We start from the raw sequence: 12,381 nt of genomic DNA, 5'->3' as shown, positions 1-12,381 counted from the left end.
TGTGTAGAAAATGCAAAATAAAAAAAATTCCCCTTCTGGGGGCCAAAAAGAAAAAAGAAAACCCCACGAAGTCACCATAAATCAGCTGTGACGATGGAAAATAAATAAGTAAACAAACAAAAGGCTATCCATATAGGGCTATAGTTGAGCTATAGAACACATGCTTTGTGTACATAAAGTCCTTGGTTTTTCCATGTAAAGAGAATTGCAGGTCTGGGAGAAGGTCTTTGTCTGAAGCTATAGTTAGCTCAAGCCAGAGAAGAACATACTGGGTGAGATGAGAGAGGCTTGTCATTTGTCACCTGTGGCGGGCAAACCCTCACCCTCAACTCTAATCCTTCACCCTTAAGAAATTGAGAAGGGGGAAATGGCTAGAAAGTGACCTCCAAAATGATGTTCTAGGGATTTTGCATGCATCTATGGTCTTCACCATAGAGATTAAGGGAAATTCCTAGAGTGTCATCAGAAGTTACTTCACATTCAGAGTTACTTCACAAACAAGGCCACAAAAGACAATAAATATAATTCCATAACATAAGGCAATTTGAGGTGTTTTCATATCCTTTGAGGTTCATTAACAGGATATGTGGATAAGAACTAACATATTCCCTTGTGGGACTCCAAGTTCCATTCAGCCTTCTTAAGATGTTCTTTGGGAGGGGTTGTATCTCAGTGGTAGAGCATCTGCTTGGCATGCAGAAAGTCCCAGGTTCAGTCCCTGGCATCGCCAGTTAAAAGACTCAGGCAGTAGGTGATGTGAAAGACCTCCACCTGAGACCTTGAAGACCTGCTGCCAGTCTGAGTAGACAATACTTACCTTGATGGACCAAGGGTCTGATTCAGTATAAAGCAGCATCATGTGTTCATGAACAGAGAAACAGTAAGTCAAAAAATTGCCTTTCCATTACCACCCGGCGAACAGGACGTGAGCCGAACCAACACCACTGTTTGAGCATCCCTAATTCTGGAGCTTTGTTTCCAAAGGAGTCATCTGTTTCTTTCAGCCTCTGGCCAAGCAAAGATGCCAAAGAAAGCCGAGCTACTTTTGAAGGTTTCATTCTGTCCACAGAACTCATCCCTGGCTGTGTGTTAGGCTCAGTCCCTGCCCACACCGACACTAACCGGAGGCCGGCAGGCAGGCAGCATGACGCCGGAGCTGTAATGCAGTCCAGATTGTAAACTTTCTGCCAATACGTTCTTCGTCATTGACTCTGATTTACAACGCCAGCCTCCCCTGCATGCCGAAGCTCCTTATAAACACTTCAAAACATGCTAGAGGTGAAAGCAACAGCAAAGCTGAAATGGTATTAGGGAGTAACTCAACCAGAGTAAGCAATTGGGAAAAGCCCTGCAAGGTACATTTTTCAGAAAGCTCAATGTTGTTAGCAGCACAGGATTGAATAAGTACCCAAGTGTTAGCGTTTTTACTCTGGGCGAAGAACCTTCGAATAACCATGAATGTTCAAAGCCTTTGGTTTTACAAGGCTCCCATTTTCGTAAAGCTGTTGCAGTAAACACAGAGGGGCAGCAGACAACGGGAGAGAGATTTAATTCAAAGAACAGTTCGGCAGCCACCATCTTGTTCCAGGTCTCTCGAATGTAGTGAAGACTCGAAGCGACTACTGCTGAAGGTGAAAGCAGAACGTGCCAAAGCAGGATTGCAGTTGAACCTCGAGACAAAGGTAATGGCTGCTGGGGAATTACACAGCTTTCAGGCTGATGATGAAGAAATAGAAACTGTTCAAGATTTTCTATTCCTTTGCTCTATCATCAACCATAAGGGAGACTGCAACCAAGAAATCAGAAGAAGTTTGAGACTGGGAAGAGCAGCCATGAAGCACCTAAAAAAAATCCTTAACTGTAGAGATGTGTCACTGGTGTGACCGCGATCAATTCACACCTTTATTTATTTATTTGCCTTCAAGCCACAGCTATCTTATGGCGATCCCCTGGAGTTTTCAAGGCAAGAGACATTCAAAGGTGGTTTGCCCTTGCCTGCCTCTGCGTCATGACCCTGGTATTCTTTGGTGGTCTCCCATCCAAGTACTAACTAGGGCTGACCCTGCTTAGCTTCCCAGATCTGATGAGGCTGGGCTAGCCTGCACTATCCAGGCTAAGGAAATTCATACCATACTATTCCCCATTACTACGAGTGTGAAAGTTGGACAATGACGAAAGCTGATAGGAAGAAAGTTGGTTTGTTTGAATTGTGAGGTTGGAGGAGAGTTTTATGGATTCAATGGACCACCTTAAAGATAAATGAGTGGGCTCTAGGTCATATCAAATCAAATCAAATCCCTTTATTGGCATACAATATTAGAAGCAATTCCCAATATTAATACAATCCAATACAAATTAGAAAATAGATAATCGTGGTAAAACCATTCCAAGGATATATCAGGCCTATAACATAACTCAAGTTATCACAAGATAGATTTGGCCATACAAAAATGCCTGAATCGTAAAATAAATTTGAATCCTAGGTCATATCAAGCCTGAACTCTCTCTAGAAGCTCCCTAGAGGCTATCATATTTTTTGTCAAGTTATGATAAGAGAAGACTGGAAAACACAATAACGCTAGGAAAAGCTGAAGACAGCAGGAAAAGAGAAAGACTGCGCTGGGTCTGGCCAGTTGCCGTGTATACACTTCACTGAAAGCTAGATACACAGTCCAAAACCAAGCCGAGAAACAGAGCCAAGGGTCAGATGCTGGGAAATCAGAGTTTTCAGGCGCAAGGAGGAGCTGTGAGGCTGGCAGTTGGGACAAGGTCTGAGACTGCAGGGTTGCATCCACACCAAGGCAGGTGAGCATGGTTGCTTATGACCAGTTCCTCCCTTCCCTGGGAGGCAGTCTGCAATGACTCACAGCCCCTCACGTTGCCTTGGCAACAGCTGCAGTCTGGCACTCTTCCATCTCTCTTGCACATTCAGACGTGGCGTGCCCTGCGTTTGGGACAATCACGTGAGCTAGGTGGGGATTCTGGCCTCGGCGTGTCTCCAACTGGGGGTGCTGGGTCAGGCTCTGGATCAGTCTCTTCCTCTGGCTGCACCTCAGTCTCTTTGCCTTGCTGCCCCTCCTGCGCAGATGCTGGGGCCTCTTCTGCCTCAGGTGCTGGTAAAGGTTCCTCTTCTGGGCTGACTCCAGAGGAGGCTGGGTTGCTCCGTGCCCCTTCCTCATCTGAGGAATAGTCAGCCTCAGCAGAGCCAGGACCCACGACAAAGACCCAACATGAGATGGATGGACTCTATCAAGGTAGCCATGGCTCTCAGTTTGCAAGACCTGAGCAAGAGTGTCAGCAGTAGAACGTTTTGGAGGTCATCATTAATTCATAGGATCGCCATAAGTTGGAAGCGACACACACCCTCAAAATCAAGGTTCTGACCCCATACCTCAGTGCTATCGCTGTGAGCAGTACACTGACCATGACCCTAGCCAAGGTAAAACAGAGCCCTGAGGCACCTTAAGAAATTTATTGAAATGTGTTTTTGTAGGTTAGCCCCTGTGATGAGATTCATGAAGTGAATTCACAGTCTTCACACAAAGACAGAGAGAGAACTGTGAAGGACACATTCAAAGGCCATGCTAGCCAAGAGGTCCACACTGTGACATTTCTATGCAAACTTTAAAAAGTACAAGAGATCAGTACAGGGACCATTCTCAACATCAAGGACCTGCCAAGCCCCCTCCCAGAGCACCCATTGCCCATCCCACTCCAAGGGGTGTTTATGTGTGCGTGTGGGAAATATTTATTTATTTATTTTTAATCTATTTTTCATATTTGTATCCCGCCCTCCTCAAAGGCTCAGGGCGTCTCACGAGGGCAAATAAAAACTCACTGGTATTACAAGCATATTGATGTCACTTCCAGGGAAAACCCGGAAGCAATGGTGGAGCAATTCCTAGACCTACCAATGTTCCTTCTGGGTTTTCCCTGGATGTGACATCATCATGCTTATGACAGTGTCCCCTACTATGTCCGCGCCCCCATCCCTCCACTAATTGCCAGGCTCATCTTGGCAACCCAACCTGCAGTCGTTAGATTTAAGTCCAGTAGCATCTTAAAAGGTAAAGGTAAAGGTTCCCTTCCTCGAAAGCCAGTCGAATCCGACTCTAGGGTTGTGGCGCTCATCTCCGTTTCAAAGCCGAAGAGCCAGCGCTGTCCAAAGACGTTTCCGTGGTCATGTGGCCGGCATGACTAAACACCAAGGTGCACGGAACGCTGTTACCTTCCCACCGAAGTGGTACCTATTTATCTACTTGCAATTTCTTGCTTTCAAACTGTTAGGTTGGCAGGAGCTGGAACTAGAGACAGGAGCTCACTCCGTCATGCGGCACCCGGGTCTTGAACTGTTGAACTACCGACCTTCCACAGCCTGCAGTTCAGTGTCTTAATCACTTGAGCCACCGCATCTTAGAGACCAACAAAAGTTTCAGGGCAAAAACTTTAGAGAGTCAAAACTCCTTTTCTTTTCCTACTCAGCGTGGCAACCCTACCTACAGTGCAACTCTGTAAAACTTCCAAAGCAGACATTTTCTCCAAGTGAGCTGACCTCTGTCTTCTGGAGATCAGTCGTAATCCCAGGAGATCTCAGCTACCCGAGGCTGCCACCCTCTTTGCCGTGGTCTGTCACCTCTTCCCATCCCTCCCAAGGAGCTGGAGCATCGAAAAGTGTCCCTACCCTCCTTGTTCCCCAGGTATCTACAGATGCAGCACCGGAAGCCATGCACGGCCTCCCCGCAAATCCATCACTGCATCTCTTCATAGTAGTAGAACCAGCCAGCCAAAACCCAGCCTAAATGCTAAGTTTTTATTATGATTATGATTTTTGCAATTATGGTTATTATTGTGATTGGGATTGGGATTATGAAAACCAAACTTGAGCTCTGGTTATGTCCTTGGCCCTGACTCAGTTGCAGAACAAAAGAGAACTCCGGCGAGGGAGGAAACGTGGAGATTGTCCTGAAAAACAGCACAGATCCTGCTTTTATCTGTCTACCTCAATTGTCGTCTACAATCATTAACAAAAAAAAAAATCACTGCCACTACTTGAAACGAACCATGATTTACTGAAAGAAATTGGTAATCTAAAGAATTAATGGGTCTCCCATTCAGTTCCCTGGTAGCTTTCACCCCAAACTGATAAATTTACAATGGAGAGAAAACATACAGGGGGGAAAATATATATCTAAGTGGATTTGTCTCTGTGAATGCTTAAGACCTATTATCAAAATCACTGTGCAGGGTAACCATTATAAATATCATCCGCGACACCTTTTGATTCTTCACTTTTATCTGTATTTATCCTGAAGCAGCCAAGCTATCGCAGAACAAAAAAAGAGGGGCACCTTTTCAATCACATTCAATTTGCTCCTTATTTGGTGAACGCTTTCCCCCTCCAACACTCGGTTCCCCATAAAACTAGTTCACTTTGGCATTGTAAATCTGGTTTACATCCGTTTTTATGGAAACCTGGGCCAAGCCGCCCTCTAAATTACCAGTTATTTATTTATTTCTCCTCATGCTTTCAAAGGGAGGATTTTTTTAAAAAATGTGATGGAGTGAATTTTGATTGTATATGGAGCAGGGAGGGCTCGGAAATAAAAACTCTGATTAACTTCTCGTTGGAGGAAGTAACTAATAGTGACGCTTCCCTTAAAGAGGACTTGGGGGCAAATATTGAACTGATACATCGCGGCTTGAGAGTCAGTCCACCCAGGAGCCCGTGAATAACCCTCCATGTTGGCAGGTGCCTCCAGGAACCCATAGCGGTGTCGTGGACCAGACTGCAAACTCCTTATCAGATGAGGAAGAAGAAGAGTTGGTTCTGATAACCCACTTTTCTCTTCCCTAAGGATTCTCAAAGCAGCTTACAATCACCTTCCCTTCCTCTCCCCACAACAGGCCCCTTGTGAGGTAGGTGGGGCTGAGAGAGTTCTGAGGGAACTGGGACTGGCCCAAGGTCACCCAAGCAGGCTTCATATAGAGGAGGAGTGGGGAATCAGACCCGGTTCTCCAGTCTAGAACCCAACACTTTTAACCACTACATGCTGGAAGAAGCCGGAGACTCAGGAAGAACAGGTAGATGGGTATGGTACCCAATATCACTGCAGGAGGAAGCAATTGATGTACAGGAGGAGCACCAGGAGTCTGAGTCAACCTGCTCATCCTGGAATTCTTCTGATTCAAACTTGGACCCCTAGACCCACACGAGTCTGCCGCTGCACCAGAGGTCTCTCCCCAAATCAAGCCTCTCCAAGCCCTGACTCTCCTCAGCCTCACTACAGGACTTCAGGTGCTGGTCGCCTGCTCCTGAAGGGGAGTGGCCTGTGTCTCTGCCTCCTCGAAAGAGCATTTAGGCTTCCATCCACCTTCAGCTTGAGCAGAACTTGCTGAAACGGAGAGGGAAATTTAAGAGGCCTCCATGGCTCAATGGGAGTGCCTGCACAGCGTGCTGCTGCAGGGAAGAAAGCAAACTCTGTGCTGGGGATCCTAAGGAAAGGGACTGAGAATTAAATGGCTAATATTATAATGCAGCTGAAGAAAATGGCTGCTTTGGGAGGCTGGACTGTATGGCATGATACCCCACTGAGGTCCCTCCCCTACCCTCCCCAGGCTCCACCCATCCACCACTGAGGTCCCTCCCCTCCCCTCCCCAGGCTCCACCCATCCAGGAATTTCCCAACCCAGAGGTGGCAACCCTAGGCCATGATAGACGTTTATAAGATTATGCATGGCAGTAGAGAGAGTGGACTAAGATAACTTTTTCTCCCTCTCCTCAAATACTAACTCAGGGGCATCCCATGAAGTTGATGGGTAGTAGATTCGGGAGAGGCAAAAGGAAATACTTCTTACACAAAAAGACCGATTTCCCACGAGCAGCTGCGCCACCCTTGCTCTTCACTTCCCCTCCCCCCCGATTGTATTCATCAATTTTCTACTACTTGCTGCGCAGCCGCATTTTGACCCTCAGCATCCCCCGATTCCCCCCACGTCTTCTTGACCCTTGTTTTTCGAGATCGAGACGACACGGGGGAAATTGGGGGATGCTGCGGGTCAAAATGCGGCCATGCAGCAAATAGTGGGAAATTAACAAATACAATCGGGGGAAGGGAAGAGTGAGGGTGGTGCAGCTGCTTGTGGGAAATCAGTCAAAGTGATTAAAATGTGGGATTCACTGCCGGAAATGTACTGATGGCCACAGGCACGGACATGTTTAAAGCAAGATTAGACAGATTCATGGATGATAGGTTTATCGTGGTTACTAGCCATGGTGACTAAAGGGAACCTCCGTATTCAGAAGCAGTCAACCTCTGAATCCCAGTGCCAAGAGGCAACATCAGGGGAAGGCGTTGACCTCTATTGCCCTGTAGTTGGCCCACCAGAGGAACTGGTAGACCACTGTGTGAGATGAGATACTGGACTAGATGGACCACTGGTCTGATCCAGCAGGGATCTTCTCATGTTCTTAACATCTGTGGCACAGTATGGTTGGTGCCAATGGCAGAGCCTTGACCTGACTGGACTCTTGGACCTCAACCTTGAGAAGAAGGAAAAGCTACCACTAATGACAACTGCCTTGGAGAGCCCTCCCCTTTCCACCACTCTCACTGGCATCAAAGCCCTGCTGCCTCCACTAGGTTGCTCACCCTCTGACACTGCCCGGCTGCTTCCGGCAGACCACAGGGACAAGGACATTGTAGCACGAGCTACTTCCTGGCTTCACGCTGAAGCCGGAAGCCGGGTGTTCCCAAAGAGTGAATGGATAGTCAGAGGCCGCATCGGTGCTCCTGAAAGAGCTGGGAGGGGGGGCTCCGTCCTGGAGGCTTTAGCATCTGTCACGACCAGTGGTTTCTACCGGCACTCAGAGCCTTCTGAAACCGTGAGCACTCATTCACGTGGGACCCCCTCCCCTCCAGGATCGTTAAATCAAAGGAGTGTGCGCTGAAACACGCCCAAAAGGTTCCATTCAGCATCTGTGCTGCAAGTAATCACCTCTTCACAGCACTCGGGAGAAATCTGCTGCTGCCATTCTGTATTTCTCCGCGCAGAGATGCATGTACCTCATATAACGGCACGGGAAGTTGAATCGCCTAGACGGGAGAGCTTTTAGTGCAGCTTTTAAGACACTTTCTAGACTGGATGAGAAATAGACCGCTGCTGGTGTCTCCGCGATGAGGTCCTAACTCAATTGTATTTGCCGATGTGAGAAAGATGAGATAAATCTCAGGTAGGCTGGCCAGGTTTGCCCGCTTTGGCAAGCAAGCAAGCTCCCGTCGTTAATCTTCATACCTTGATGCCACTCAATAGGGTGGGGGGACAATTGGAGGGGTGAAACGACATCCTACAATGCCACAGATTTTACCAAGGAGTTTTGGAGGAATCCTAGAGTGTCCCATGAGATGGTGTCCCATGATGTGTGATGCAGCTGGAATTGCCATTTGATTAAGTGCTCCCCCCCACACACACACACCAGTGTCCCAGGAGTTGCCAACCGACAGCCCTAATCTCAGTCTATTGAGTGGGTCAGGCTAACCATTAGTAAGATATAGAATGTGGTCCCAGCCATACTGGGTCTCTGGCTTCAGTGGACTTGGATGAGGTTTACTAATATGAAATGTAGCTACCTACTCCCTCCAATTAGGCTTGGTCCAAGATATTTTGGGATTCAAACACCACACACACACATTAACATGGGACTTGGTCCACTGATAGTCTTCTGTATAAGCCTGAGTTGAATGAATGAGTTTTACTGTAGCCTTCCATATCTAGCTCACATTCACTCGGCTTAGAGGGAACCCTGTTCTCCAGGTGAACTGATCTGTTGTCGCCTGGAGGTCAGTTGTAACCCCAGGAGATCTCCAGCCACCCCTTGAAGGTCGGCAACCCTAATTGTATGGTAGCTAGCCAGTGAAGGAACACAGGCAGATAAAAAAATATTGGGAACTCTTCTCAGCCTCCATTGCGCTTCTTTGGAATTCTCGGCAGGTGGCCATCCCCCCACCCTTCCTTGTCTGAAAAAGGAGTTCCAGCCTCTTCTGTTGCTTGAGGTTTTCCAAATGCTGCTTAACCTCTGTAAAATGAACATCTCATCCCAAGAGGAGAGAAGCAAAGGGATTTTTGCCTCCTCGATCCCTGACCCCGGCACCCTCTCCCTACACTAGACTCCGTCCTTAATCCGCTTCCGTCCTGTACGGCTTTGTTTTCGACTTGCTGAAAGCTTTACTGCCCTTTTTGGTTCCCCCCCTTCTCCTAATAATCAATATTGATTTTACCGCTCGTGTTATTATCCCAGGCTTGGAGATTTATTTGCTTGCTTGGCTTTGCATGGAGATTGTGCTTTATGGCTCTAGCTGGCTTCTTACTTTATTCCTTTGCAGGATAATTATCTTGCCCCATTGGCAAATCATGGTGTTTAGATTATATTGAAAAATAATCATTGGCTTCCACCACTGCCACCTCTTCACGGTCAAGTGGGTTGCTTTATTATTACACCGAGAGGTGCAGAGACAGCCAGTGGCTCCGAGGCTGAAGTAATCGACTGCCTGGAGTGGCAGGGAGGGTCAGCTGTGCCTCCGCCCGGCGTCCACTAACTGGGGGAGCAGGCTAGTTTGTCATTCTGGTCCTCAAAGAGATGGGGCAAAAGGCTCCGTTGGTTGCAACCTGGAACAATGGGGGTGGAGGGCTGAATTGGATTCTTCCCTTTCCTTAGAGACTTTGATAAGACCCAAACAAGCTGATTGCTTCAAGTGGCTTGCCTGCAGATTAAACAATAAGATGTATTGCTTTTGGAGTGACCAAGTGCCTGATCCTATTCCTGTTTATTCATAAACCAGTCTTGTTGACTTCAGTGAGGCTTTTTCACAAAGGAGCTAACATAAATAGTCAGACGTTGTACAGGAATGAGAGGCAGAGAGCCAGTTTGGTGTAGCGTTTAAGAGCGCGGACTCTAATCTGGGAGGACCAGGTTTGATTCCCCACTCCTCCACATGCAGCTGCTGATGTGACCTTGGGTCAATCACAAGTTCTTTCAGAGCTGTTCTCTCAAGGGCAGTTCTCCGGAGAGTTCTCTCAGCCCCACCTACCCCACAGGGTGTCTGTTGTGGGGAGGGAAAGGGAAAAGAGATTGTAAGCCACTCCAAGACTCCTTCGGGTAATGAAGGTCAGTGTATAAATCCAATCTCTCCTCCTCCTCCTCCTCCTCCTCCTCCTCTTCTTCTTCTTTTTCTCCTTCTCCTCCTTCTCCTCCTCCTTCTCCTTCTCCTCCTCCTCCTCTTTTTGCATTCTGCCCCAGTTTCTCCAAAGTAGGATGTCCAGCTGACCAGGATGGTCCTTGCTATCCTGATCACATCAGATCTTGGAAGCTAAGCAGAGTCCACCCTGGTTAGTGGTAGGATGGGAGACCACCAAGAAAGTTCATGGCTTCTGTAATGTATTCAGCCTGACATGCCCGGACTTGCCCGGGCTGGCCAGGCACAATTCCTATGTTAGCTTCAGTCGAAAGACAAAGGATCCGAAGGATCCTAGCCGGCCCAATCAAAAGGGCCAGCTTCCCAGCCGGGAGCCCAATGGTCGCCCGGTTACTGTAAATAGCCTATCGGGAGTAGGGGGTGTGTTTAGGTGTGCTTGGTGGCGGGTTTTCTGAATGCATATAAACCGGCCTGCGAGCCGGTCAGTTGTCTTTGTCCTGATCTCAATAAAGGTATGCTTAGCTGAATCACTCTCCGTCTGCATACTTTTCAGCTTCTACACAGAAGCAGACAATGGCAAACCACCTCTGTTCATCTCTTGCCTTGGCCTGGGTGGCCCAGGCTTGCCTGATCTCTTCAGATCTCAGAAACCAATAAAGGTCAGCCCTGGTTAGTACTTAGATAGGAGACCCACACAGAAGTCCAGGTTTGCAGTGCAGAGACAGGCAATGACAAACCACTTCAGTTCTTCTCTTGCCTTGAAAACCCTACGGGGTTGCCATAAGTTGGCTGCACAGATGGCACTTTCTACCCCCGGGGTGTCCAGACTCCAGGCAGCCTGTCCAAAGTCAGCCTCTGTCAGGAAGAAAGAATGGATGTTTATACCTGGTGTCTTTTTGGAAGAGTTTATTTTCCCAGGGGCTTGAAGAGTGGGAAGGGCTTTCCAGGTGGTGCCATACCCAAGGTAGAGATGCTTGAACATCAGCTATGTTGGTTCCTTTCCTGTTCTTGTTCTGAATGTTTCAAGACAAATCTCTGCAAGCCTTTCCCCTCTGACTATGCTTCTTATTCCCAAGGGTCCAGATCTCCACAGCAAGTGTGATAGGCTACCAGTTCCACTTGGAACAGGCCCGATGCAGGCTGACCCGCTGTGTAGCGGGGCTCACAAACACTGCATCCAATTAGCAGAAGAGACAGTGTGGAGCACACTCCTGACACTGATACTGTATAACGTTAATAACAGGCCTTTCAAATATTTATTACACTGCCTGTTTTAAATAAATATTGCATGGAGGCCAATGTTGTGTCCCCTCCCCCCACAGCTGCCAGCTTAGGGGGTTTAATTTGCCTTAATGAGGCTTAAAAAAATGGTTCTGATAGATGGCTTCCTCACCAATGGGCAAAGGGAAGGGAAGCAATCTCTTGAAAGGTCTGTCTCTGGGTATGGAGAAGCTGGGCACGTTTTCTCTGAGTGGATCTTGAGATCTGTTCTTTCCAGTGTAATGAAGCAAGACGGATCTTTCCTGAAAGGGAATGTGGTGCCACGCACCCACTCATGAAGGCACAAAATTCAGGGTTTAGATGCTCTCTATGTTCACGGTGGCTCAAGTGGTTAAGACGCTGAACTGCAGGCTGTGGAAGGTCGGTAGTTCAGCAGTTCGAGACCCAGGTTGCCGCATGACGGAGTGAGCTCTCGTCTCTAGTTCCAGCTCCTGCCAACCTAGCAGTTCGAAAGCAAGAAATTGCAAGTAGATAAAGAGGTACTACTTCAGTGGGAAGGTAACAGCGTTCCGTGCGCCTTGGTGTTTAGTCATGCCGGCCACATGACCACGGAAACGTCTTCGGACAGCGCTGGCTCTTCGGCTTTGAAACGGAGATGAGCACCGCAACCCTAGAGTCGGATTCGACTGGCTTTCGAGCAAGGGAACCTTTACCTTTTATGTTCACTGAGGTTGCGGTCACACGGGCCAGAAAAAAATGGGGGAGGGGAGCAAGGCTATTTCCGCTGGAGGAATTTGACCTGCAGTTGCACGATCACATCCCCCTTTGAAGCTGTGGGCGCAGTCCATCAGTGCATGATCAGACGCAACTGCGGGTGAGTCGGGGGGGGGTTGTGCCATTTCTCCCCCATGCACTTAACTGAGGGATCGATGAATCGCACCTGCACACCGAGGGCTCCCTATGGAGTTTG

The sequence above is a fragment of the Gekko japonicus genome, unplaced genomic scaffold, assembly GCF_001447785.1.
Source record: "Gekko japonicus isolate JY-2015 unplaced genomic scaffold, Gekko_japonicus_V1.1 scaffold177, whole genome shotgun sequence".
NCBI lineage: Eukaryota > Metazoa > Chordata > Lepidosauria > Squamata > Gekkonidae > Gekko > Gekko japonicus.
The sequence above is the reverse complement of the archived record's forward strand: the minus strand, read 5'-3'. Positions refer to the sequence as shown.